Source organism: Macrobrachium nipponense, chromosome 6, assembly GCF_015104395.2.
Source record: "Macrobrachium nipponense isolate FS-2020 chromosome 6, ASM1510439v2, whole genome shotgun sequence".
Taxonomy (NCBI): domain Eukaryota; kingdom Metazoa; phylum Arthropoda; class Malacostraca; order Decapoda; family Palaemonidae; genus Macrobrachium; species Macrobrachium nipponense.
Genome location: NC_061108.1, coordinates 91,814,937 through 91,840,669, shown reverse-complemented (window position 1 = coordinate 91,840,669; position 25,733 = coordinate 91,814,937). Strand labels below are relative to the sequence as shown.

General features: G+C 42.6%; 1 long non-coding RNA gene across 1 annotated transcript in view; it reads right to left on the bottom strand.

Annotated features, from left to right (window-relative positions):
• Positions 1–1,598: 1,598 nt before the first annotated feature.
• The window catches only part of LOC135216260 (uncharacterized), a 32,245-nt gene continuing 8,110 nt past the window's right edge, over positions 1,599–25,733 (bottom strand). Inside the window, exons 2-3 of the long non-coding RNA XR_010314843.1 lie at positions 21,828–21,934; positions 1,599–2,343 (exon numbers count right to left, since the gene is read on the bottom strand). This is a non-coding gene — a long non-coding RNA (uncharacterized LOC135216260). The remainder of the gene's footprint in view (positions 2,344–21,827; positions 21,935–25,733) is intronic.

The following is a 25,733-nucleotide window of genomic DNA, read 5'->3' as shown; positions in this document are numbered from 1 at the left end:
GCTTTTTATAACTTGCATTCGAATAGGTGGAAAGTGTCTGATCTGAGATTAGCTTGTGTATTTAACTTTGTGAACGTACTGGTATTGAATACTGATGGACAGGAATATACCCAATGTTGTAATTGGCATATGAACAGCAACTTCTCCGATAAAATTTGCGTATACGTACCTCCAAACGTTAGTCATGATAAAGAGAATCTCATGTGTTATCTAATCACCTGTAAAACTAGAAAATTTAAAACTCGTTGGTGTTTTACAACAATAAATTATTCCCAGTGTATTTTATTACTATTTACCATGGTCCGTGATAACTCCCTAAACTTACGCCAACTAGGGTGTCCCCTGTGAATTCTAGGTATTACTATTATAACAAAGGCAGTGAACATAATATTCCTTTGAATTTTACTAAAAATTCGACACACTTTGATCTGTGTATCGATCAAGTCATATCATTGTAAGAATTAACTTTAGTGATCATCGGGGTAGTATTGCCTGCTATGTGTAGTTTCCCTTTCAAGTAAACAAGTAAGATATCATCGGTAATTTTCTTATTCAAATTTGATAAGATCAAACTGTTCAGAAAATTCCTAGCAGAATGAAGATAGTTACTAAAGTATATATGTAAATAAATTTTATAATTGAGAAATGCATACTTTTACAGAAACTATATTATATAGATGGGTGGAATAATGTCTGAGTCGACATATAAAATAGCCACAGGTTTTTAGATAATCAAAATCTTTAAAGATAGAGTAACTTCGAAATTACGAGTACTAGTTATCTTACATCAAGCCTTTGGTATCGACTTAGGAACTTAATCTTACAAATCAGTTCAAAGCAAACTTTAACAATAGGCCTTTTTAAAAACCTAACGGTTTGGTAAGCCACGAATTCCATTGAGGAGTGAGATGTGTATTTCTGGTGATAGAAGTTCACTCTCGCCGTGGTTCGGAAGTCACGTAAAGCCGTTGGTCCCTTTGCTGAATAACCACTGGTTCCATGCAACGTAATCACACCATACATACAAACAAACATAAGTCGCGAAACTATTGAATAGTAGCAATGATGATTGAAATCTTGAAAACTGACAGATGCATTTGAATAAGCATATTAAATGTTAAGCGGGTCTCGTTGATAAAAGTATTTTGAAGAGATTTTATGCTGAAAAAAACTTTTTTTTCGCATACTTTTGGCCTGTCCACAATAGCAGACATGCACGTCGGGCATTCCAGCTGTTTATATTTTTCTCTCACTTCTGAAGCAGTGTTACTAATCTCATCGTTGTGGCTCCCTCCGGAGTCCAGACTCTGTCGTCATCTATTAGGCCCCGTCCACACGGCCGAGCTTTGCTCGACTAACTTTGTTCGATGTGACGTCAGAAGCGGAAAAACCGCGGCAAAGTTCTGACTTTTCTCGCTGTTTCTCCGCTTCTGACGTCACATCGGACAAAGTTCGTCGACCAAAGCTCGACCGTGTGGACGGGGCCTTAGTGTGGCTTTCTGGTGACATCTGGCAACCCTCCGTGGCTTTTCCGACCACAGGCCACGGCACTGAAGAAAAAAATTCTTCTTTGCCTTTTTATGTTTTATTATGAAAATAGATACAAAACATATCCTGCCTATTTATACAAATGAATTTTATTGAAATCCTTTATTTTTCTTCGTCAAAAATACTTTATATTGAACTAGTGACTTGTAGTTTTCTAACATCACGGGAAATAATTATAGGTACATTGGAAAATACGCATTCTAACCATTAAATCATAAATAAAGTAAAAAAATAAGATGAACTGCCTATGGTAACACTACTGAAAGCCAATGTTGTGAAGAAAAAACGGCATCACTGGTTATAAGAATAGTTTATCCGTCGGGCAGTGCCAGCTAGTTTGGACCTTTACGCAGTTGCAAAATTAGCATGGTATCTCTGTTGATCTAGTATATCTCCACAAATTTCATTATTGCCCGCCCAATGCAAATTCTGATTAACAATGACCCTTATATAACAGATCTTAGAAGATATCCACTTTAAATTTATTTAACTTTCAGAATCCATGATATATAAAGGTGTGCGATATCAGGTATCTGGTAAATGGTTTTTCCTTGTACATCAGTAAAATCATAATAAAAAGTCCGGTCGAGTTGAATATTTTCTAATGGAAGATTCATATTTTGAAGCATTTCTTGTTGACCATGAGGAATCATAAGAATTTCAGTTGCTGATGGTACTATAGTTTCTTCGCTAAGTACCAGTTAAGGACCTGCTTGTCGTAACTTCTATCGTAAAACATGGTTTTGGTTTTTTTTTTTCTTCTCTAATTTTAGTTTTCTTTATGTCTGGGGTAGCCTGAGGGCAGGAATTATTTTCGTTAATAAGAACCATTAGATCATTTTACTCCTAATTTTTTAAAATCTGTATTTTTGAAAGGGGTAATCCTAAACTCATGATTAATATCCACATGCAAATAGCTGGCTTCACTGGCTACATGTCTATTTAAATGACTTTTATCAACATTTTCAAAATTGTACAATGGTTAAATTCTATTAAATGTTCATAAATAAAGTTTTTTAAAAACTATTCAAAGGTTAACCTATTATATTATTCTTGATATGCAGGAAGTCAAATAAGATAGTTCAGTGGATAATATTTTTAGGTAAAACGTTAACATTGTTTTCTTTTCACAAAAAAAAAAAAAAAAAAAAAAAAAAAAAATCAAAGATTATTTTTTTTAAATATTCCATAAGCAGCAACTTGAGTAATCCGGGGTTAAAATGTTATAAAATATTGTTTCTATCATAAGCCTATAGAGCCTGACAACCTTGACTTTTTAACTTAAAAGACTATCTACTACTAGGTTTTCAGAAAAAAAACAAAAAACAAAAAAATTCTTAAGTGATTTTAAATCTTAAAAGTAACCCTACTACACATTCTTCAAACAGCCCCTTTTTCAGAACTACCTCTATTAGCCATTCTTTCAAGAAACCCTCCTTGAAGCCCATTTGAGAATTATTTTTCTTATAGATCTTAACCACATACTAAATTAACTGTACAGTTCACTTTACCTATCAATAATAAAACTAAGAACATGAAGCAGAATAAATGGCAAATTCAATGTATACAACTTCCCTGGTAAGTGAGAATAGACTACACCCACAAACTGCATTTAATTGGATACTGAAAAAACCCAAGCTGTATTCACAATTTTGTCCTAAGGCTATAAAGTATCCATGCTTTAGTTTATTTAGAACTGCGAATTAAGATGAAATTCAATGTTACATTAAACAAGACTTGCCATATTAACACGCAACTGCCTTAACGAGCAACTTCAGGTCTTCTATGAAGCTGTAAATTTAAACATTTACAGTGGATCGCTATACCAAATTATATGCGAGTTGGAGGAACTTTTGATGGAAACTCCTATGTGACTGCGAAAAGAATTAACACAGAACAATCTGGACTTAATTGGAGACTTAAAATACTAGTTGATAAACAGAGAGAGAGAGAGAGAGAGAGAGAGAGAGAGAGAGAGAGAGAGAGAGAGAGAGAGAGAGAGAGAGAGAATGGAAAATTGCAACATCTGACAGGTTTCTATTTGATGACAGCTAAACTCTTCACTTACTTTCAATATCTGATACATGCTACGTCAAAATTTAATATTGCAATACACCCCCTGAACACCTGAATTAGCCCTAATCCCAATTAGCCCGAACTCCTCTCAATTACCCATCCCACTAGTGGGAAATTTGTTTTTAACAGTCAGCGTTGCCAACGCTGCAGGTAAAAACTTCCTTGAGTTACCATCCCAGACGGTTGGCAACGCTGGTGCAGGTGTGTGTCGTTACTCTTATCTTCCTCATTTGCTTTTTGTTCGCGACGCGGGAAGGTTGTTGACCTTCTGCAGCGCGAGTTTGATCCTTGCCCGACTCTCTCGGATGGTTACGATTATTGACGAAGAACTCAAGAATTACGGGACTTGGTTTTCGTTTGGATTGGATTGATATACAGATATTATGGATAAGACTTCTCTTCTACCCTCCACCTCAGCACCGGTAGTTTCAACTCCGTCTTTGATCTCTCCGACGTTGGCAGAAGCCACTGCACATCGCTCCTGCTCTTCCTGCAAGAGACGTATGAGTACTCTGAGACACGATACACACACTATATGCCAGGTATGTAGGAAAATTAAATGCGATGAGGAAACGCGGTGTGAAGAATGTTCAAGCTGGACAGTTGAAGAGATGGAAGACTACATCCGACATCGCAAGTCGCTAGCCAGTAAAGGAAGTAAACGCAAAGTAGATTCAGAGTCATCTTTAGGATCGCAAGCTCCTATACAACAACCGAAGGAGTTAGCTAGTGATGAGGTAGTAAAACAAATAGAGGATAGGATAGCAAATAGCATGACAAAATTAATTAAGAGTTTTCCAACAATTTGCTGATGAAAATACTAGTAGTGTTAGGATGTCTAATCATAATTCTCTTTCAGCTCCCCTGCCTGTTCCAGAACCAGCCCTAACGGGTGCTGAGGGTAATGAAGAACCACAAGCCTCCAAGTGGGCAGGTTCTGTCGGCCCCCTCGGCGCGGAGCAGGCAGTGAAGGACCCCCCCCCCCCCCCTACAACCCCCTAGTAGTTTTGATAAAATTAATTTGGAAAATTTTAGCCAGGATCAGGGAATAGGGGTGACTAAGACGATAGGGTCCGAGTTAGGTATTGAGGACAAGCTTGCGAGCGTGCAGAGTCGTTCTCCTGGACGGACATCAAGTCTGAGTTCGTTGGCATCCAGCCTTAAGGCAGACGTTTCTCCGTCTTCTCTTCTGTTTAGGTCCGGTTCGAGGACACAAGTAAAGTTTACGGTTCCGAAAGTGCGGGATCCTGTTCCTCTAGCTGTCAACTATCCTTCCTATGTCTCAGAAGATCCTATTTCTTCTTTCCCTGTATCTGTCTTCCCTACCCCTTCTTCTAGTAATGCGGATCAAGGAGCCCCCCCTTCGGGTGTTCTAAGAGGTTCACGTAGTAGTCGGATCGACTTGGCAGAGAAAAACGCAGATCTTTTGGGCCTCTCTAAAGGCTATAGGCTTTTGATTAAAGGTTGCATTATCAATGGTATTATGAACATTAGAGATTATGACACAAGAATGTCCAGAATTTTTGGAGGACATGCTGCAAGACTTTCAAGGAGGGGTCAGAATCAGTGTATTATATGTCCCTTAAGAGAGTCTCTCATGCCGCCTCCGGGTCGTCTGCAGTCCCTTCTTCCGCTCCCACAACCTCTGCCTTGCCACTGTTAGCTTCCTCTATGACTCCTCCTCCTCTTCTTCTTCTTCTTCTTCTCTTGCTTTTCCTGCGGGTCACGCACCTTCCACCTTTCCTACATCTTTCCTAAGCCTTCCTTCGTCTCAGGTAAATTTACCAGTTCCAACTTTTCCATTGTCTTCGTCTTTCTCTCTTACGCCCGCAGTACAGTCGGCTTCGGTAAGGGGTATCTCTGGTCAGGGAGGAACACAGACTTACGTAACAGGAGTTCTGGGTCCTAATCAGTGGCTTATGCAGGATTCTTCGCTCCCACAGCATTCGGTAGCTCAGAAGGCAGCGGATATATCTCAGGCGTTTCATGTAACACAAAGTTCTGACATACGCGTTTCTGCCTCGCCTAGTCGAGAGGCATCACGATTGAGCGATGTACAGCGTCAGCTTCGATGTTTACTGCTGCGGACCCTTCTGGAGTAGCCTCTTCCCCTTTCAATCTCCCTCCTCTTCCTCGATCCAGGCACATTCGGTTCCGCTCTCTTTTCCTTCGGCAAGATATAACACAGTAGGTTCGGTCCCGGACAGGTTTCTTCCGCACTGAAACAGGGGGATTTCTCCCTAGGACTTTTCTACCCTTCCACCTCTTTCAGGGGGTACTATTGCTCCAAAGGCGGAAGGACAGCAACCAGGTTTAAGTGATAATCTAGCAGACTTTTCATCGTTGGATGGACTGCACTCTGGCCCTCCTCCGCCTTCTTTGGCCCCAAACCGTTCGGCGGCCGCGGAAGAGGAATCGATTCCCGAACTTCGGGATATTCCGGTGGACTTGGGCTGTCCTCTGGCTAATAGCAATAATTATAGGCGTATGCTGGATTATGTGACTGCGCTTTACCCGCAAGCGAGAGCTCCGGACGATCAACATGTTTCGAATCAGTCATTACTTGAGACATTCTATGCTACCAAAACAACTCCAGCACCTTTTTTGTGCGGTTTGGTCTGGTTTGACCGCGTCAAACAAGCGATGCAAGAGGCAGACAGTAGGTTGGCTGCGGCAGTAGCTGCCAATAGACAGGATATTTCGCTTCTCTCACCGCGTAAGGCGATTTATGCAGTCCGGGGGAACCCTTCGGCAGGCGTCAGGTTGCCGCTCAACGAATCGGTTGAGGCGATTCTGTGTAGGTCTCCGGCAGCGTCTAGACTCGTAGGAATCTCGCTAAGAGAAGCGGGAGTGTTAGAGGACGTCTTGCGTAACCAGACGGAGGCCCTCTCTCACACACACTGGATATTATCAAGCCTGATGGGGTTTCTAAAAAATGACTTACGTTCCCTCAGATCCGGGACTGTTCGACAACTTGATAACGTCAGTCTCGATGGGCTTAGCGCATCAGGCGAATGTGCTAGCTTCCTCTATGATGTTCGTAGGGAAGAAGAGGAGAAACTTTTATCTGAGTCACCTTCCCCCTCATTATCCGGACGTACACAAGAGTGTCTTACTTAGAGCTCCCATAGCGTTAGCAGATTCTCTCTTTTAAGGAGGGAGACTTATCCAATATGACTAACTTCGTGGCTTCCAATTCGGCAGTCGAATCGCAACAGGCCATGATTCGAGTAGCAGCACAGGGCTCCCGGTTACCTAGAGGAGCACGTAGGGCTTCCCCTTTGAGAAGACAGACTTCTAAGTCTCCCCCTAAATCATCTAAGAAAGTGCGCTTTGCGAACAGGGCGGGTTCAGGCCCTTCCTCATCATCCGCTAAACCTTCGTCGGCTCGGAATTTTACAAAGTAGGAGACATGTCCCTCGTCTGCACAGATAGGAGGCTGTCTAGCCCCTTTCTACCAGGTATGGAAGGAGTGGGGAGCAGAGGATTGGGTGGTGGAAGTTCTGAGGGCCGGGTATCGGATCCCCTTTCACTCCCTTCCTCCTCTGTCACCCTCTTCCGTATACCTTCCGAGTTATTCCCAGAATTCCATCAAAGGAATAGCTCTAACAAAGGAGATTCAGGAACTCTCGGAGAAGGGGGCACTAGAAACAGCCCCCCCATCTCTGGGGTTTTACAGCAGGATCTTCGTTGCATCGAAAGCTGGGGGCAAGTGGAGGCCGATAATAGATCTTTCGAACCTCAACAGTTGGATAGTAACTGCAGGGTTTCACATGGAGACCGCGCAGTCGGTACTACGGTCAGTCAGAGGGGGGGGATTGGATGGTGTCAGTGGACCTAAAGGACGTGTATCTCCAGATTCCAATTCATCCGGAATCTCTGTGATACCTCAGGTTCGTATCTTCCGTCGGCACCTTCCAGTTCAAAGTTCTCCCCTTCGGGCTGACTACAGCGCCGCATGTATGTACGAGGGTCATGTCTCCGGTATCGGCAATTATGCATCGTCGGGGTTACAGAATGCTAAGATACCTAGACGACTGGCTGATTCTAGCCTCCTCCCTGGAGGAGATATTAAAAGGCGAGGGACTTCCTTCTGAACGTATGCGGGATGTTAGGAATTCGGCTGAATTTTGCAAAGAGTTCTCTAGTACCAACACAATCTATGACTTATTTAGGGATGAGGATTCTCTCTCTTCCTTTCAAGGCTTTCCCATCACCGGAGAGAATACAGTCAATACTAAACCAAGTGAACCTGTTTTTGTCAAAAAGGGAACAAATAGCGTCATCATGGAGAAGTCTATTAGGGAGAATGTCGTCTCTATCCTTTCTGATTCCAGGGTCTCGTCTCCGGATGCGTTCGCTACAGGGACGTCTCGGGAATCTCTGGGACTTCCGCAACGAGAACGCAGTTATAAGCTGGAGTGATTCTTGCCTCTCGGATCTTCTGTGGTGGTCAGAAGAAAAGCACCTGACACGGGGAGAGTCCCTAGTCTCTCTCATTCCCGACTTTCACCTATATACAGATGCCTCAAATCAAGGTTGGGGAGCAACCTTGGAGGGAACTCAGGCATCAGGTCTTTGGAGGGAACGGGAACGAGAGGAATCAATCAATTTTCGGGAACTCAAAGCGATAGAAGAAGCGCTCAAATATTTCTCGAAACTTGTACAAAAAGTGATAGCATTGTTTTGCGACAACGTAACAGCGATCTTGTATCTCAAGAATTCTGGAGGAACGAGATCAACAGAACTAAATCTAGTAGCCCAAAGAATCCTGAGATGGTGCGAAAACCAAAGAGAGTCTCTCCTTCCCCAGTTTGTATCGGGAAGCCTCAATGTACTGGCCGACTAAGTCGCACACGTCAGGTACTTGGAGGAGAATGGACATTAACACAGGATGTAGTACGTCAGGTACTCAGGAAGTGGCCGGCGACGGTAGATCTATTCGCGACGAGACTGAACCATCGTCTGCCGATTTATTTCTCCCCGGTAGTGGATCCGATGTCGATAGGAACAGATGCAATGGTACAAAGCTGGGATCACATGCAGGCTTATGCATTCCCACCCTTCGGTCTCATCCATCGAGTTATCAGGAAACTGAGGGAGAGCGACAAGGTGAGTGACACCGATAGCTCCTTTCTGGACACAATGCCCATGGTTCCCGGAACTGTTGGAACTCATCATAGGTATTCCCATGCTCCTTCCTATTCGGAAGGATCTACTCAAACAACCACACTTCCACCACTACCATCAGAACCCTCGCATGCTAAACCTAGCTGCTTGGAGACTGTCGAGCGAGCAGCAAGAAAAACCGGACTATCTAAAGAAGTGGCTAAGCAGCTTTCTTTTAACTTAAGGAAATCAACACGGAAACTGTACCAAGTCAGATGGACTATATACAGGGGATGGTGTCGGAAAGAGGGTCATTCTATTTCTAGACCTTCAATTCCTAAAATAGCAGACTTCCTCTTATTTCTTAGGAAAGTCAAGAGACTTTCACATCGGCGATAGCAGGCTACTGCTCGATGCTCAGTAATACTTTTAGATTTCACCTCCCAGAGATCTCAACGAGCAGGTGTATTCATGATCTAATACGATCCTTTAAGATTGAAAGACCAGGATTACCGAATCGAGCACCACCGTGGGATTTGTCGGTAGTGCTTCGTTTTCTAAGTTCGCCAGAGTTCGAACCAATCAAGAATCTGACATTAAGACAGTTAACAAAGAAGGTTCTCTTCCTTACGGCATTAGCAACAGCAAAGAGAGTGAGTGAGCTGCAAGCAGTATCCAGGCTCAATTCGTACAAAGGAGACGATATTTTCTTGTCTTTTCTGCCGGAATTCGTGGCGAAGATAGAGTCGGAGGCGAACACACTGCCAAGGTCGTTCAGGGTATTGGCCTTGAGAGATTTTGTCAATGGAGACCTGGAAGAGATGCGGTTATGCCCGGTGCGAGCGCTAAGAGTATATTTATCCCGGGTAGAGAAACTTCGCCCTCGCCCGCAGACACTTTTCATAACTCCTCGGAATCCTTCACGGCCGATCTCGAAAAATGCGATTAGCTTCTTCCTAAGAGAGGTAATATCACAGGCTCATGCGGGTTCGCATTCGGTAAATACAAATCCAATACTACCGCGAGCGCATAGTATTAGGGGGATGGCTACATCATCTTCCTTTCTCAGAAACTACTCGGTGTCTTCCATTCTAGAGGCGGCTTCTTGGAAGTCTGTTTCAGTATTTACATCGTTCTATTTAAGACACGTTCAGTTTGCTTCATCGGAAGGCTACTCGTTAAGCCCGTTCATAGCGGCGAACACTATTATGTAGGTTAAGTTGGGGAAAGTTTAGGTAGAAGGGCCGGTGAAGGTAGAATAAAATTAGGTTTAAGGTCTTTCTGACATTAAGATAGGAAACCGCTTTGGCCTCCAGAGGTCTGGACAAAGCGTTACCAGAATAGGTTAAACGTAGTCAGATACGTTAGTAGTCAGTCTTCTTACAAGAGTCCGAGGGGGTGCTCTCGTAGGCTAGACCATAGTGTCGGCGCGAGGATTACATCGTAGTCTGGTCTTAAGAGCTCGACAAACAGAGGATCACAGAGAAGGACTTCGGCTCTGCACGCCGCTACTTGCACCTCCATACATGAGAGGCTATGAATAGCCACATGGGAGGATCGTCATATTCCTACACATCCCAGAGCTTTGGAGGATCCAGCTGGGAAGAAGTAGACGACATAGACAGTACTGACTCGACAGACGATCGAAGTACTCTCCAATACGTCTCTGCACCGAAAGGAATAACAGATCAAGAGAGTTTAAGTTGCATGAGGATACTAGATAGATTAGTGAATGAGTTACCATCTATACGGTAGTAAGAGGCGGGCAAGAGGATTGATCCCTCCCCCTCTAAGTGTTGTTAATCGGGCTAATTCAGGTGTTCAGGGGGTGTATTGCAATATGAAGTTTTCATAATAAAACTAATATTGTAATACTCACCTGAACACCTGAATGATTCCCACCCTCCTTCCCCACATCAATCTGAACCAGATAAGCAATTGAGGAAGATATGAGTAACGACACACACCAGCACCAGCGTTGCCAACCGTCTGGGATGGTAACTCAAGGAAGTTTTTACCTGCAGCGTTGGCAACGCTGACTGTTAAAAACAAATTTCCCACTAGTGGGATGGGTAATTGAGAGTTGTTCGGGCTAATTGGGACTAGGGCTAATTCAGGTGTTCAGGTGAGTATTACAATATTAGTTTTATTATGAAAACTTCATTTTCAATGAAACAGTCATGTTTCTGGCTGAAGGAATTATGTGGAACAATTCTGTCATACAGGTACTGTGAGAGAATCTATAATAAAACAGCTATGAAAAGATGAATGACCAGTCTGAATTTTATATCTACGAGACAAAACAGTTAAAATATTTAGCTAATGGTCTGGCATTAAAAGAACTTTCAACAACTATAGAATCAGGTACGAGTTGAAAAGGTAATGGATGCAGTGGTATAGCAACAAACTGTAAACATATGCCAGTTAATCATCAGGTATATGAACAAAATTTGTATACTGAATGCACATTAAATTTTTTCAAGCTGGTCAGTAAAGCTATTAATCTGACAATCATACGTAATAACTTGGTTATAGTAGTTAATGCAATTTTACAAAAAAGAAGAATGTCTTTCAATAATTCAAACAGGTCTTAAGGAAATTTTTGCCTCAATTGTAAAATTAAGCAGCAAAACCTTCAGTGGGAGATGTACTGTTTGAGTACCAAATTTTAAAGCATGAACTTCCTCACTTTACAAAGATGCATACAAGAATATGTTTAGTACTGCATGTTATTTCAATATGTATATGGTTAAATTAATTTTATATACTGCTTACTGATTTGTTCCATGAATAAATAAATTACAATTAAAAGCTGACTTTCAATTTATATAAAAAATATTAAAATTACCTTTAGATGTTAATCAAGTTTTAAACTTGGGATAAAAGTTCAGCAATAACTTGTATCACAAAAGTATGAAGTAAACAGGGCAGAATGGAAAACATTAACATCAAACATTAACTCTAAAAATGAAACATTAAATAGACATTATAGTAAAGATATTAAACCAAATTTTTGTGGGAAATAATCATGACAATACAAATAACAATTTAGGAGTCTATATACTGTTCATTACTCAGTACAGTAAAATAAATTATACGAAACATTTCAATTACAATACGTACTGCCTAACGAAAAAAATTAAGCTTGGTAATATTAACAAAAATTACTTCCCAAGATACAAATTACTAACTTAATTGGACTGACATGACTTAACACTACTTTTCAAGTCCAATAACACATTTGCAACAACTAATAAAGGATTCCTGACAAGACATGACACTATTTTTCAAGTCCAATAACATATTTGCAAAGACTATTTAGGATTCTTAACCATTTTGTTTGTTTATTTGTATGGTGTTTTTACACTGCATGGAACCAGCGGTTATTCAGTAATGGGACCAACGGCTTTACTCGACTTCCGAACCACTCAAAAATGAACTTCCATCACCAGAAATACACATCTCTTACCTCAATGGAATGACAGAGAATCGAACCCGCGGCCAACGAGGTGGCAGGCCAAGACCATACCAATCATGCCACTGAGGCGCTCTCGTGACCATCTAAAAACAGTACGGCAGCCTTCTACTGAAGCAGAGCCCAAGAAGGTAAGCAAATTATCTAAAAGGGAATTAGAATACTACTAGATTGATCCCAAGGCCTATGAGGTCTTTCAGCGCTCAAAGGAAAATCGAGAATAAAGGTGGTTTTAAAGGTGTAATTAGGGGGGGGGGGGGGGGAGAGAGCTCACATCTAAATTGTTGGGAGAGGATGGAAAGATAAAAAAAAAAGAGAATATGAATGGAGATAAGGTAAAGAAATGAAATGGGGTTGGAGTTAGGGGCTGAGGGGGTGCTGCAAGAACGTAAGTAATGCTAAAATGCATTGCGTAAAATACAAAAATGGCACTACCCTCCTACAGGGGGGAAAGGCAATAAAAGCTTAAAAGAGAAACTAAACATCAGACCAAGGTAAGGGATGAACAATGTAAAAATGATATTGTTATAATACAATAAAGTTTCATACATACTTACCTGGCAGATATATACATAGCTAAGACTCCGTCGTCCGACAGAAATTCAAATTTCGCGCCACTCGCTACCGGTAGGTCAGGTGATCTACCTGCCTGCCCTGGGCGGCAGGACTAGGAACCATTCCCGTTTTCTATCATATTTTCTCTCTTCCACCTGTCTCCTGCGGGGAGGCTGGGTGGGCCATTAATCGTATATATCTGCCAGGTAAGTATGTATGAAACTTTATTGTATTATAACAATAACATTTTCATACAATGAACTTACCTGTCAGATATATACATAGCTGATTGGCACCCTTTGGTGGAGGGTCAGAGACAGCTAATATGGAATAGACAGGTAAACAACATAATGTGTAGGTATAAAAGAAAAAACCTTGGTTCCTACCTGATAGGTGGTAGACTTCGTGGCTGTAGCCCGGTAGTCTGCATCACCTCAAGACTTTAGCGAGATATTAGATCTATGGCTAGTGTTCTTGTGGGTCTGTCGATGGGTATAAGAACCGCTTACTCGGCAGAGCCTAAAAGGACTTTGTCAATGGGTACTGGACCACTTCTATGACAACACACCTTGTGAAGGAGCATAACCAATCCCGACCACCTGATCCTAACCACCATGTTAGTATATAGAATTGTTCTGAGTTATCCCGAACTCATAACAAACAACCCATAACTCAAAACGAAAACTCATTCATACAAAAATTTTCAAAAAAAAATTTTAATACTCCCCTAAAAGATATCACAAGAGTTCCTTACTGAACAACAGTGACTGGCCGCCAGTGCAGCACCGAGCCCTCTTTGTCAGCAGAAATCTAGAACATATCTAGTAGAAGGTATGTACAAATTTAAGGATTGGTGTTTGCTCCCGTACCCAGTATTGTATCCGCCGATACAAAAGGTCCCAGAGAAAAACATTTCTCGTAGGTCACGCGAACGTCTTTAAGATAGTGAGATGCAAAAACTGAATTGCACCTCCAATATGTCGTGTCAATGATTTTCTTTAATGACATATTCTTCTGAAAAGAGAGAGACGTCGCCACTGCTCTAACTTCATGGGCTTTTACTCTTAAAAGCGGAAAAGAGTCGTCAGGACAGAACTTGTGAGCATCCGTAATGACGCTCCTAATGAAGAAAGCTAATGCATTCTTAGACATGATTCTTGTGGGGTCCTTAATCGAACACCAAAGACTTTGTCTAGAGCCTCCCATTTGTTTCTTTCTTTGTAAGAAGAACTTCAAGGCTCTTACCGGGCAAAGAGACCTCTCTGTTTCTCTCCCTACTAGACTCGATAAGCCTTTGATCTCGAATCTCTTGGGCCAGGGATTCGATGGATTTTCATTCTTCCGCTAGAAAAAGAGTTCTAAACGAGCAAAAGGCCGAGTCTTTGTTAAAGCCGACTTCATCTTCTAGGGCATGAAGTTCGCCAACTCTTTTGGCTGTCGCCAAAGATAGGAGAAACAAGCATTTTCTTGTTATATCCCTGAACGAAGCTACGTGGGGAGGCTCAAATCTGTCAGACGAAAGGAACTTGAGAACTACGTCCAGGTTCCAGCTGGGAGGAGTTAGTTCCTTCGATTTTGCCGTTTCAAACGATCTAATCAAGTCGTGTAGATCTTTATTCTCAGCAATGTCTAGGCCTCTGTTTCTAAATACTGCCGAAAGCATGCTCCTGTATCCTTTGATCGTCGATACAGACAAATGAGAGACCTCTCTCAAGAACAAAAGGAATCAGCGATTTCGGTTATAGAGGTACTGGAGGAGGACAACTTCTTAGACTTACACCACCTTCTGAATACCTCCCACTTAGACTGATAGACTCGTCTAGTGGAAGCTCTGCGGGCTCTAGCGATAGCGCTTGCAGCTTCGCGAGAAAACCCCCTCGCTCTGACAAGTCTTTCGATAGTCGAAAGGCAGTCAGAGCGAGAGCGGGGAGGTTTTGATGAAACCTCTCGAAGTGTGGCTGTCTGAGAAGATCCATCCTTTTTGGAAGGGATCTTGGGAAGTCTACTGTCCACTCCAGCACCTCTGCAAACCAATCTTGTGCTGGCCAAAACGGGGCTATCAGGGTCATCCTTGTCCCGTTGGACGCTATGAACTTTCTCAACACTTGTCCCAGGATTTTGAAAGGGGGGAAAGCGTACACGTCCACATGAGACCAGTCCAGCAGGAAGGCGTCGACCACGAGAGCTCTTGGGTCTTCCACCACTGAACAAAAGACTTCCAGCCTTTTGGAAAGGAATGTGGCGAACAGATCTACGTGAGGAGTGCCCCAAAGATCCCAAAGACTCTGACACACCTCTGAATGAAGGACCTGGCTTCTCCTGCTCAGTCTGTCCGCCCTGACGTTTCTCGTCCCCTGAACAAATCTTGTCAGGAGGGAGATGTTTCTTTGTGAGGCCCAAATTAGCAGATCTCTTGCTATCTCGTAAAGCGACACTGAGTGCGTTCCTCCTTGCTTCCGAATGTAGGACAGGGCTGTAGTGTTGTCCACATTCACTTGGACCACACTGTTCGTCACAAAGGGTTCGAAGAACTTTAGCGCCAAGTGAACTGCTAGAAGTTCTTTGCAATTTATGTGCCAGGACACCTGTGCTGCCTTCCAGGTGCCTGACACTTCTCTCGGTCCTAGTGTTGCTCCCCAACCCTTCTCCGATGCGTCGGAATACAACACTCGGCTTGGGTTCGGAACTTCCAGAGAAATTCCCTTGTTCTCTTTTAGAGGGGACAACCACCATTGCAGTGTGGTTTCATCTCCATTGGAAGGAGAAACTGTCGGAGAGAAGTCCCGTCTTCCAGTTCCAAGATCTCCTTAGGAAAAACTGAAGAGGGCGAAGATGTAGTCTTCCTAGAGGAAAGAACTGTTCGAGCGAGGAAAGGGTGCCTAGCAGGCTTAACCATTCCCTCGCCGAACCAGTCCGTTCTTTCCCTAAGAAGAGAGAGCAACTTTTTCCAAGCCTCTCACGATTCTCTCTTGCGAAGGAAATACTCGAAAACCCCGAGAATCCATCTGAATCCCCAGATAGACCAAGTCGTTCTGGGATCAGCTGTGACTTCGAGGTTCACGAGTAGTCCCAACGCCTTTATCAGGTCTAGGGTCAAAGAAAGGTCCTCCAAACACTGTCTCTGTTCTGGCCCTGATGAGCCAATCGTCCAAATATAGAGAGATGTTGACGCCTTTGAGGTGAAGAAACCTCGCCACATTCCTCATCAGGTTTGTGAAGACCTGAGGAGCTGTGGACAGGCCGAAACACAAGGCCCTGAACTGAAAGATCCTTCCCCCCGTCATGAAACGGAGGTACTTCTTCGACGAAGGGTGAATCGGGACATGAAAATAGGCGTCCTGGAGATCCAGCGACACCATCCAATCTCCTTGACGTAACGCCGCAAGGACTGAGGCCGAAGTCTCCATAGAGAACTTCTCCTTTCGAACGAACTTGTTCAGAGCGCTGACATCTAGAAACTGGTCTCCAGCCCCCGAGGCTTTCGCAACCAGGAAAAGCCGATTGTAAAACCCCGGAGAGTTTTGCTCTAGAACCAGTTCTATAGCTCCTTTTGTCCCACATTTGATTCACCATCAGACGAAGAGTATCCCTCAGTACAGGGTCCCTGTATCTGGCTGACAGTTCCCGCGGAATGGTCGTTAGTGGAGGACTGTCTTGGAAGGGGATAAGATATCCCTTCCTGATTATGGACATGGAAGAGGCGTCTGAGTTTATGAGTGACCAGGCGTCTGCAAATTCGAGAAGCCTGGCCCCCACTGGTGTTTGGAGGCTGTTTGTCTCACTTCCCTTTCTTAAAGGGACGGGAAGGAGCCTTACCTCTCCTCTCAAGACCTCTTCTCTTAGAGGTAGCTCTGGAGAGAGGCCCTCCTCGAAAGGGCTGAACCGTAGAAGTCGGTCCTTTCTTGTCAACTGAAACAAGTGGTCTCTTCTTCCTTGCAGTTTGCAGGAGAAGATCCTGAGTCGCCTTCTCAGTCAGTGATCGAGAAATGTCCTTCACTAACTGAGAAGGAAACAGGAAGTCAGACATGGGAGCGAAAACCAGGGGCTGCTCTCTGTGAGGGAGAAACTGCCTTGGTTAGGAAGGAAGAAACTAAAATACTCCTCTTCTTAAGGAGTACTGCTCCGAAAAGAGAGGAGATTTCTCCTGATCCGTCTTGTACCGCCTTGTCAATACAAGCAAGAATACTCAGAATGACTTCGGGGTCAAGACCATCCGAGTCATGAGCTTTCTTAGACATACCCCAAGGGACCAGTCTAGGAAATTAAACACTTCCAAAATATGGAAGAGTCCCTTGAGGAGATGATCCGTCTCCGAATCGCCCAAGACACGCGAGCTCCATTCAAAGCGTGTCTCCTTGACGAGTCAACCAAGGTTGAAAAGTCCGCTTCGGCTGCCGCCGCTGGGACCGCTGGGAGCGGAAAAGGCACCCATGTTCTCCCAGTTCGGTACCAGAAACCTCTCTTGCCAGAAAGTATGGCTGGAGGCATACAGAAGATGGTCCTGCCCAGATCCTTCTTAGACAACATCCATTTGTCTAAGGACTGAAGCGCTCTCTTCATAGAGATCGTAGGTCTCATCTTCAAGACTGACGAAGACTTAGGCACAATCGCACTCGAAAACAGTGATCGAGGCGAAGGAGGAGCGGCAGGAGTTAAAGAATCTCCGTATTCCGTAAAAGAAGGTCAGTCAGAACTTTATAGTTCGAGACTCCTTCTCTACCGTCACCCTCTTCTTCCGAATCTCCTTCTACACCTTGTGGAGAATCGGCCTGAAAAACGAGAGGATCTTCCTCCCGTTCTCTCTCTACTGGTGACAAACTCCTACTAGGAGAGGGGCTCATAGAGTGAACGACTCTCTCTCACGTCTAAAAGAAGTCTCGGCGTCTGCTGACTTCCTGCGCTGAACCTGCCTCGGGGCCCCCCGCTGCTGGGCGCGCGCTTGACTGGCGCCCCGAGCGGCGCTTGGCTGGCGCCCCGCGCTTGGCTGGCGCCCCGCGCTTGGCTTGGCAGCCCCGTCGCTTGGCTGGCGCCCCGCGCTTGGCTGGCGCCCCGCGCGGCTTGGCTGGCTTGCGCCCCGCGGGTTGGCTGGCGCCCCTCGCGCTTGGTCTGGCGCCTCGCGCCTGTCTGGCGCCTCGCGCCTGCCTGGCGGGGGCCTTCGCGCCTCGCGCTGGCTGGCGCTTCACGCTTGGCTGGAGCGTGTAGCCTGGCTGGCATCTCGCGCCTGGCTGACGTCTCGCGCTTGTCTGGCGCCTCACGCAATGTTGACTCCTTGCGCCTCTGGCTGGTGCCTCGCGCTTGGCTGAATCCTCGCGCTTGGCTGGCGCCTCGCGCTTGGCTGAATCCTCACGCCTAACTGGCGCCTCGCGCCTGGGTCTGGCGCCTCACGCCTGAGCGTATCCTGATCTAGAGCAAACTCGCTCGGATAGATCCTGACGTTTTGTACGACTCTTGTCTTTCGCGCCTGGAAGAACGTCCCATGTCTGGCGGACGCTTCACGTCTGGCTGGTGAAAGAAGAAGAGACTTATTAATAGGAAGTCTAGCGTCCTTCTTGCGAGGGGGATCCCTCGAAAGAACTCCAACCAAAGAGGCAATATGCTCTTGAACTGCAAGCAATATCCTCTTGGAAGCCACCCCAGCGTCCTCTTCAATAGAAGAAGCAGGAGAACTCGAAGGAGTGCGATCCTCAAAATACTGCTCTAGGAGGCGTCGCAACCAGCTTAGCCTTCTTGATAGAAGAAGAGCTTCCTCCGAGAAGCGTTCCGGGCTCGAGTCGAACGCGCGCTCTTTCCAATGCCTTTTCAGTGGCCTAGAAAGATCCTAGTCCTTCCACCCTCGTTTAGGTGAAGGAGAACCGGACGACGAGAAACAATCTCGTAGGACGCGCTTCTATTAGAGCGGTCCTGAGCAGACTGTAACGAAACAGAACCTGCTGAAGGGACGCCTGACCGTTGGGGATTCCCCACAACCTCCGTACGACTTTCGATTTCCTACTCCTCTGGGTATGTGAGTTTGGAAGAGGTCTAGGCCTGGGAGCATCGCAGGACGGTCAGACAACACTGGGAACACTCACTTCAACTTAGTAAATCACAATCACTAGCCTTACCTTGCATGGCCGCCATCTTTGTCTTCATTTTACGAAGAGTAGCCTTCAGATTGGCGATTTCAGAAGCCGAATCCGAATGCAAAGCCTGTGAGGATTCAGATACATAGGGAGAATCATATTCATTAACAAAAGGAGAGTTAGACTCAGAAAAAGGCTCAATAGGCCTTGTACTCACACTCTTTTGTGCAGCCCGTCTAATCCTATCCCTCTCTAACTTCTTCAAGTAAGAAGTTAGAGTCTTCCATTCATTAGCAATCCAACTTTTCACACTCAATACAGGTGTTAGCCAAAGAACAGTCAAACCCCCTACATTTACGACATACAGTGTGAGGATCAACCGAAGCCTTCGGTATCCTCACCTTGCAGCCTACATTCACACACACTCTCACACTAACACTTGAATCAGACATTCTATTAGAAAAATCAAAGCAAGTCCAAATCCAGTCCACAGTAGCGAATGCCAAAACAACGATCAAGTACGTCACCAAGAAATCCAATAAAGATGATCAATAAAGTCTTGAAAAGCGAATTCCAGTCAGGAGGTAGTAACAACAATGTTGATACCACCGCGACAGAGAAAATATGATAGAAAACGGGAATGGTTCCTAGTCCTGCCGCCCGCCCCAGGGCAGGCAGGTAGATCACCTGACCTACCGGTAGCGAGTGGCCGCGAAATTTGAATTTCTGTCGGGGACGACGGAGTCTTAGCTATGTATATATCTGACAGGTAAGTTCATTGTATGAAAATCTGTTATTCAATGGAAGTGAGGGTATGGGTGTTAAAGTCAACAAAAAGGGATGAGTGTGGAAGAGCAACCAGTGCAATGTTAGAGGCATGCAGTGTTGATCGGTAATTGGTGCGTATTTAGTGTGAATAGCATTTACATATTCTTACCACTGCAAGGACTTTTTGGACTGTACAATGCCTTGCATAACACTCAAGTGTTGCTTCTTTTGGGAAAATTACAAGTGGAAACTATGTTTTTATGGGCTTGTGTTAAGAGTAAATTATACATGGCTGAACATATGGTTCCCATTTAGGAATTAATAGCATACATTTACTTAGCATAGCCGTCTGGAATGGAATGGAATAGAATATGAAATTTAGGCTTGAAGCCAAGCACTGGACATAGTCGTCTGGGTACTGACAGAGTAACCATTAGAGTTTGTGGATGAGCAACTCTGCATTGTCAGGGATGAGGAATCTGTTGTGACAGTTGTAGAGCCATCAGTGGAGAGATTTAGTGACAATGATTCTGACTGACAGTGAATAGTTCCTTCTTTGTAACCGAGATTTTGGAGACTCCCAAGATGAGATGATTACAGGCACAACATAAATAGAAGAGGAACCTAAATTGTGACTGTGGAAGGAACCCATCCCTGCACTGAAGTTGAACCTTGTGATTTTTACTTTCCATTTTTGTCTAAATTTCAAATGACAACAGCTCATAAAGTTTAGCATTTTTTTATAAGTGCATGCACGTAAATATGCGTGACTATGAAAATGTTAACATACGCATATACGTATATGCTAAGTGCTTATGTCTTCTTCATCCAAGTACTAACTCCAGGTAACTAAACTACTACATCATGGCACAGTTTCAAGGCAGTTCAGAGATTATCTGCTCAAGATATTCAGCATTTAAATAAAAACTATGATTCTTGATTCAATGTGGTCCAAGACGAGACTAGATGGATGAAGCTATTTTAGTCTAGTTATGATAGTATGACATCCCACTCCTGTGAAAGCAAACGAGTAATTGTTAGGAAAGTTATATTCTCATCTTTATATTTTACCAGGTGTACTTTTCATTAACTGCAACCTCTTTGTGTATACCAATAAGGTTTTTCCCCACTTCAACAGGTTAAAAGCCGTTTTGTACCCTACTCGACTTGATGTACTACCAAAATAAATGTACAGACTTGCAATTCCTGAGCGAGAGCAATTTGTTTAGTTAAAACAAAATTTTTTAAATATTTATGTAAGCAGGTGATCCATAATCATCGCATGTTAAAATAACAATTCATTAACTAACCCAACCTACACTGTTCCACTGACTAACTTATATTGTCCAAAGGACTCGCATTCTACCTTGGTCCACCAACTACCAGTTCAACTCAAAAACCATTTAATAACTTTCCCTGACTTCATCCACAGAGTAGTCCTGCCATCGCAATATAATGCAGACACCTGTCTGATCAGTTAATTCATAGTAGCATATACAAGATTTCAGACTGATCTTGTCTAGATTAACACCAACAAAATTTCAATTTATTAAAAAAAAAAAAAAAAATTAAAAAAAAAAAAAAAAAAAAAAAAAAAAAAAAAAAAAAAAAAAAAAAACAAAAAAAAAAAAAAAAAAAAAAAAAAAAAGTCCAACGAAGCCTTATTTTGGTTTGACCTATCATCTACAAGGAATAGAATATAAAAAGGAGTCTACCTAAGCCTTATGATTGACCTATTATAAGGCAATCCATTGTTTAACCTATGATGCAACGTTCTAACTTGAAACTCCACTTATTTTCTGTAACAATTTAGCATTTGCATACCACAAGTTAGCGAATTTTTTTTTTAACAACGTAAAGCATTACGCTCAAAACCCAGTGGTATATTCTGTTTGGCTTCATTTTCTGTTGGCATAGACCCCATACATAGCCAGTGTCATTTAATGATCAACTGCATTTTATTTCTGATAGAGAGTATGAAGAACTAAATACATACCTTGATATACTATACATATACCAGATACATTTTGGTTTAAAAATAAATGAAACATTAACTTATCCTTTCATTAAAATATTCATATGCCCTATGAACCTTGAATGTAAGTTTAAATTTATTGAAACCTCAATTAAATATTAATCAAAGCATTTTTGGTTTCTGATACAAGATCGTATATACACAGTTTTGACTAATTTCAAATCACATTCCTTTTTCAAGCTCCAAATCTCACACTTACCTTTCATATTTAAGTTCCTTGACAAGCAAGTCTTTGAAATATCCTTTTTCCTCCTATGTTGGCAGCAGTTCATCATACTCGGTCTGACCTGCAGGCTCAACATATGACTGCAAAAGTTAATCAAAGTGAAATGTAAATATATTTAAATTTGGTTTTACTTAATTCAGTGAGATGTTTGTTGGAAATTGTAGGTTATATATATTTTACAAGAATTTAGCCAGAAAATTCACATTTAACATTTACAAAGAATAGACTAATATATATTTTACAAGACTTTAGCCAGAAAATTCACATTTAACATTTAAAAAAAAAAAAAAAGTCCAACGAAGCCTTATGGTTGACCTAGGAATAGAATACAAAAAGTGTCTACCTAAGCCTTATGATTGACCTATTATAAGGCAATCCATTGTTTAACCTATGATGCAAGTCTATTGAAACTCATTTTCTGTAACAATTTAGCATTTGCATACCACAAGTTTGCGAAATGCTTGAGAATACAGTAACTAGATATGTACAATAATCTGCCAAATCCCAGGGCTTTCAATCAATCAATATTGAATAGCAATACTAATTCAACATGCTAATGACCTTTAGTGGCCTGGAAACATGAGCTTAGCATGATATCCTAGAACTTGTGAAATGTCTTAATGTCTGGCCTCAACATGTCATCTCAAAATAAGCCACTGTGTAATTAAATATGTTTTGAGATGGCTTTTGATAAAACCTGCAAAGTTTGGGTACTTTCACTTAAAATCAACTTCTCAATATTGGAGTGTTTTTATTTTCAAAAATTGTTAATCTTTCTACTTTGTTTTCAAGTCTCCTTACTATGCCTCGCAAATAAAATGTACCAAAATCTGTTACGGATTTACTGTTACCAATATAATTACTGATGAAGTTACCCATCTTTTTAAGTTCATAAGTGTTTCAACATTTGCGCAAGTGTGGCTCTGAAGGGATCTTTTGTTAGAAGTTCCTAACAAATATGATAAATTTTCTAAGACAATTTTTATTTTTCATAGCTACAAACCTTTTCCTAAGCGCCTAGCTGGATCCGGTTAAACAATCAGATTGAAAAGCAAGGAATCCGTGAGATCTGGCAATGCGCGCGTATATCGGATGCAAACTGGTCAAAGACCGTTTATTTGTGTTCCTGACATTCTACTCTGTAGCTGCTCAGTAGTTTTAAAGATACTGAACCCCATTAGTGCCTACAACTATGATGGGCCCGCAATGGGAAACCTGAATTCATGGATGGGAAAAAAATGATATTTCTGGAAGTTCTAATACTAATTAAGCTAAGGTTTACTGAAAGTTTTCAAAACCACACATTAGGTACAGGGTTGACCACAGACTGGGGGATTATAAACTACAGTGTTCCCCCTGTATTTGCAGGGGATGGATACCAGACCCCAGCGAATAGTTGAAACCCCTATAAAAACTGAGAGCTATCCCCCGACCATGTAAACAACCCAGCATCTTACGTCATTTAAGCCGGCCTCACACTAGGCATTTTTTTCTCGAGCAGCGAGCCATTGTTGCCGATAATTAAAAAACCGGGAGCTTTTAGCTCGAGATTTTAGTTCCAGGCAGAACGGGAGCAGCAGCCAGACGAGCCACAGCGTAGTTGTTGTAGACAAACAAAGATGAGGCTGCTGCTGATAGGACGTACTCTCAGACCTTTGGCTTCTCTTCTCCTGCGCCACTCTCGAACCCACAAACGTTTTTTGTTACTCTTGCATTCACGTAAGTTTCCGAGAAATACACCACTGCAGCACATCTTGCAACAGTCCGACAATTTCTGGGCGCCATGATGATATTAGCTGATCAGTTTTGTTTACTTTTTCCTACGGCTCCTCGAAACCATGAGTTCCTAGTGTGACAATACAACACTATTTGCTCGCTGAGCATCGCTGATAGCTGGCCAAACCACGAGCAAGAAAATGACTAGTGGTGTGAGAAGACTCCCGTATTTTCACTTTCATTCCTCCAACCTATAGCCCGCTATTCGGTAGATCTAGGGTACCTATCCGCGGTGGCCCAGACTATGACAGTTGCGGTTTATCTATGCAGTTTTACCTACTGAACAAGAATTTTAAGTAATATTTATTTGGACAACTGTAATTAACCCCCAGGGGCCAGTACTAAACACGGCAAAATACATTGGACCCCCCAATCCCTGGTAGATGTCGTATCCGCGGCTACGTTTCTTGTAGGGTAATTCTAAAGAATAGGTAGTTCTGCACGAACTGCAAGGAACGTAACCGCGGATACGACATCCACTAGGGATTGGGGCGTCCAATGTATTTCTCCATTTTTAGTACTCGCCCCTGGGAGTTAATTACAGTCGTCCGAATGAATATTACTTTAAATTCTTGTTCAGTAAGTAAAATAACATAGGAAACCATCAATTGCCATAGTCTAGGCCACCGCGGATTGCTTCTGTAGAAATACCCACTTTTCCACTATAGTCACCCATAAATGTTGAACTTAAGGGGGTCCAGTACCTGAAACTAATAATTACCAAAATGAATGCAGACCTTTCAAAACAAACTTCATCATAGGAAGTTTAAGTTTTCACTTATGAAACAACGTTGGGGTTTAATAATTTACCCAGTTTTGACTGCTCAAAATTAACTTTTCTATTAGGTTTTCAAATTAAGAAATTTCCTGGTTCCCTTCTACATTTTATAAACTGGTTTGTTAACACTTTGCACAAGTATTGCAAGGAACCGTCCCGCGAATAAGAAAGACACTTGGGATTGGAGCGTCCAATGTGTGTTGCCGTGTTTAATACTAGCCCCTGGGGGTTAATTACAGTCGACCCGTAAAAAATAACGGCAAATTCTTAATAAGCAACCCAAATTCTATAGGGAAAAGTAATTTCCAAAGAAATACCCGACGCGGAGTTATTACCTGGATCTACCAATGGTTCTTTCATTGAACTTAAAAATACTGGTGACTAATGTGGGCCAGGCCATTAAATATCCCAAATTAAAAGGACAAGATGGCAACAAAAACGCAGATCAATTTTCAAGGCATGTTCCTATTTGGATGGCCCTATTTAAATTAGAACTTACTATCTCCTGCTAAATTACAGTAAGTTATTAGTACTACATTTATGGATGGTTGGTAAATGAAGCAATGTGACATTACAGTATTTTAAAATCACGATATTAAATGAAACTAATTTCGAAATAAGTTGCATACATTCCTACAGTACACCAGACTCATCTGACTAGGTATTACCTAACACCTCAAATGCATCAATTTGAATGAAAAATGCTGTAAATAATTGATGAAGCCAAATTATAATCTCTCAATGTTTTCCTAACATTGTTTCTATTCAATTGATGCATCGAAACAAATTTATATAAAGACTCCGTCGAAATAGCTATATAGGCTAGGCTACATCTCGTTGCAAGTCACTGAGAGCCATCACAGACCTCGCCAAATAGACCTAAACTCCAATGCTTCCCCTATTCCATTCCTTAACACAGAGCATCACAGAAAAATTCACAAAATATTTCAGTACTAGCCTATTAGGGAGGAAATGTATGAAACCATGCTATGTACTATAGGTATAGCTAACCGTCACCGACACACCAGAACTTGATCGCAGGCTGGCGACGGTAAAGAGATATTGTGCCAAATTTGGGCAGAGACTACACTTTGAAGTAATGGCTTCCGAACATGGGTCTGGGGTGGGCCGGACAGTGTTGGGATGAACTTACCGAACAAAAGCTCCAAAATTACCTATCTTCATTGAAATTATCATACGTTGTGTTTTTCTTAAGTTTTGCTTCATTTACCTTTATATATAACTTAAGAAAAACACAACGTATGATAATTTCAATGAAGATAGGTAATTTTGGAGGCTTTTGTGCGGTAAGTTTCATCCCAACA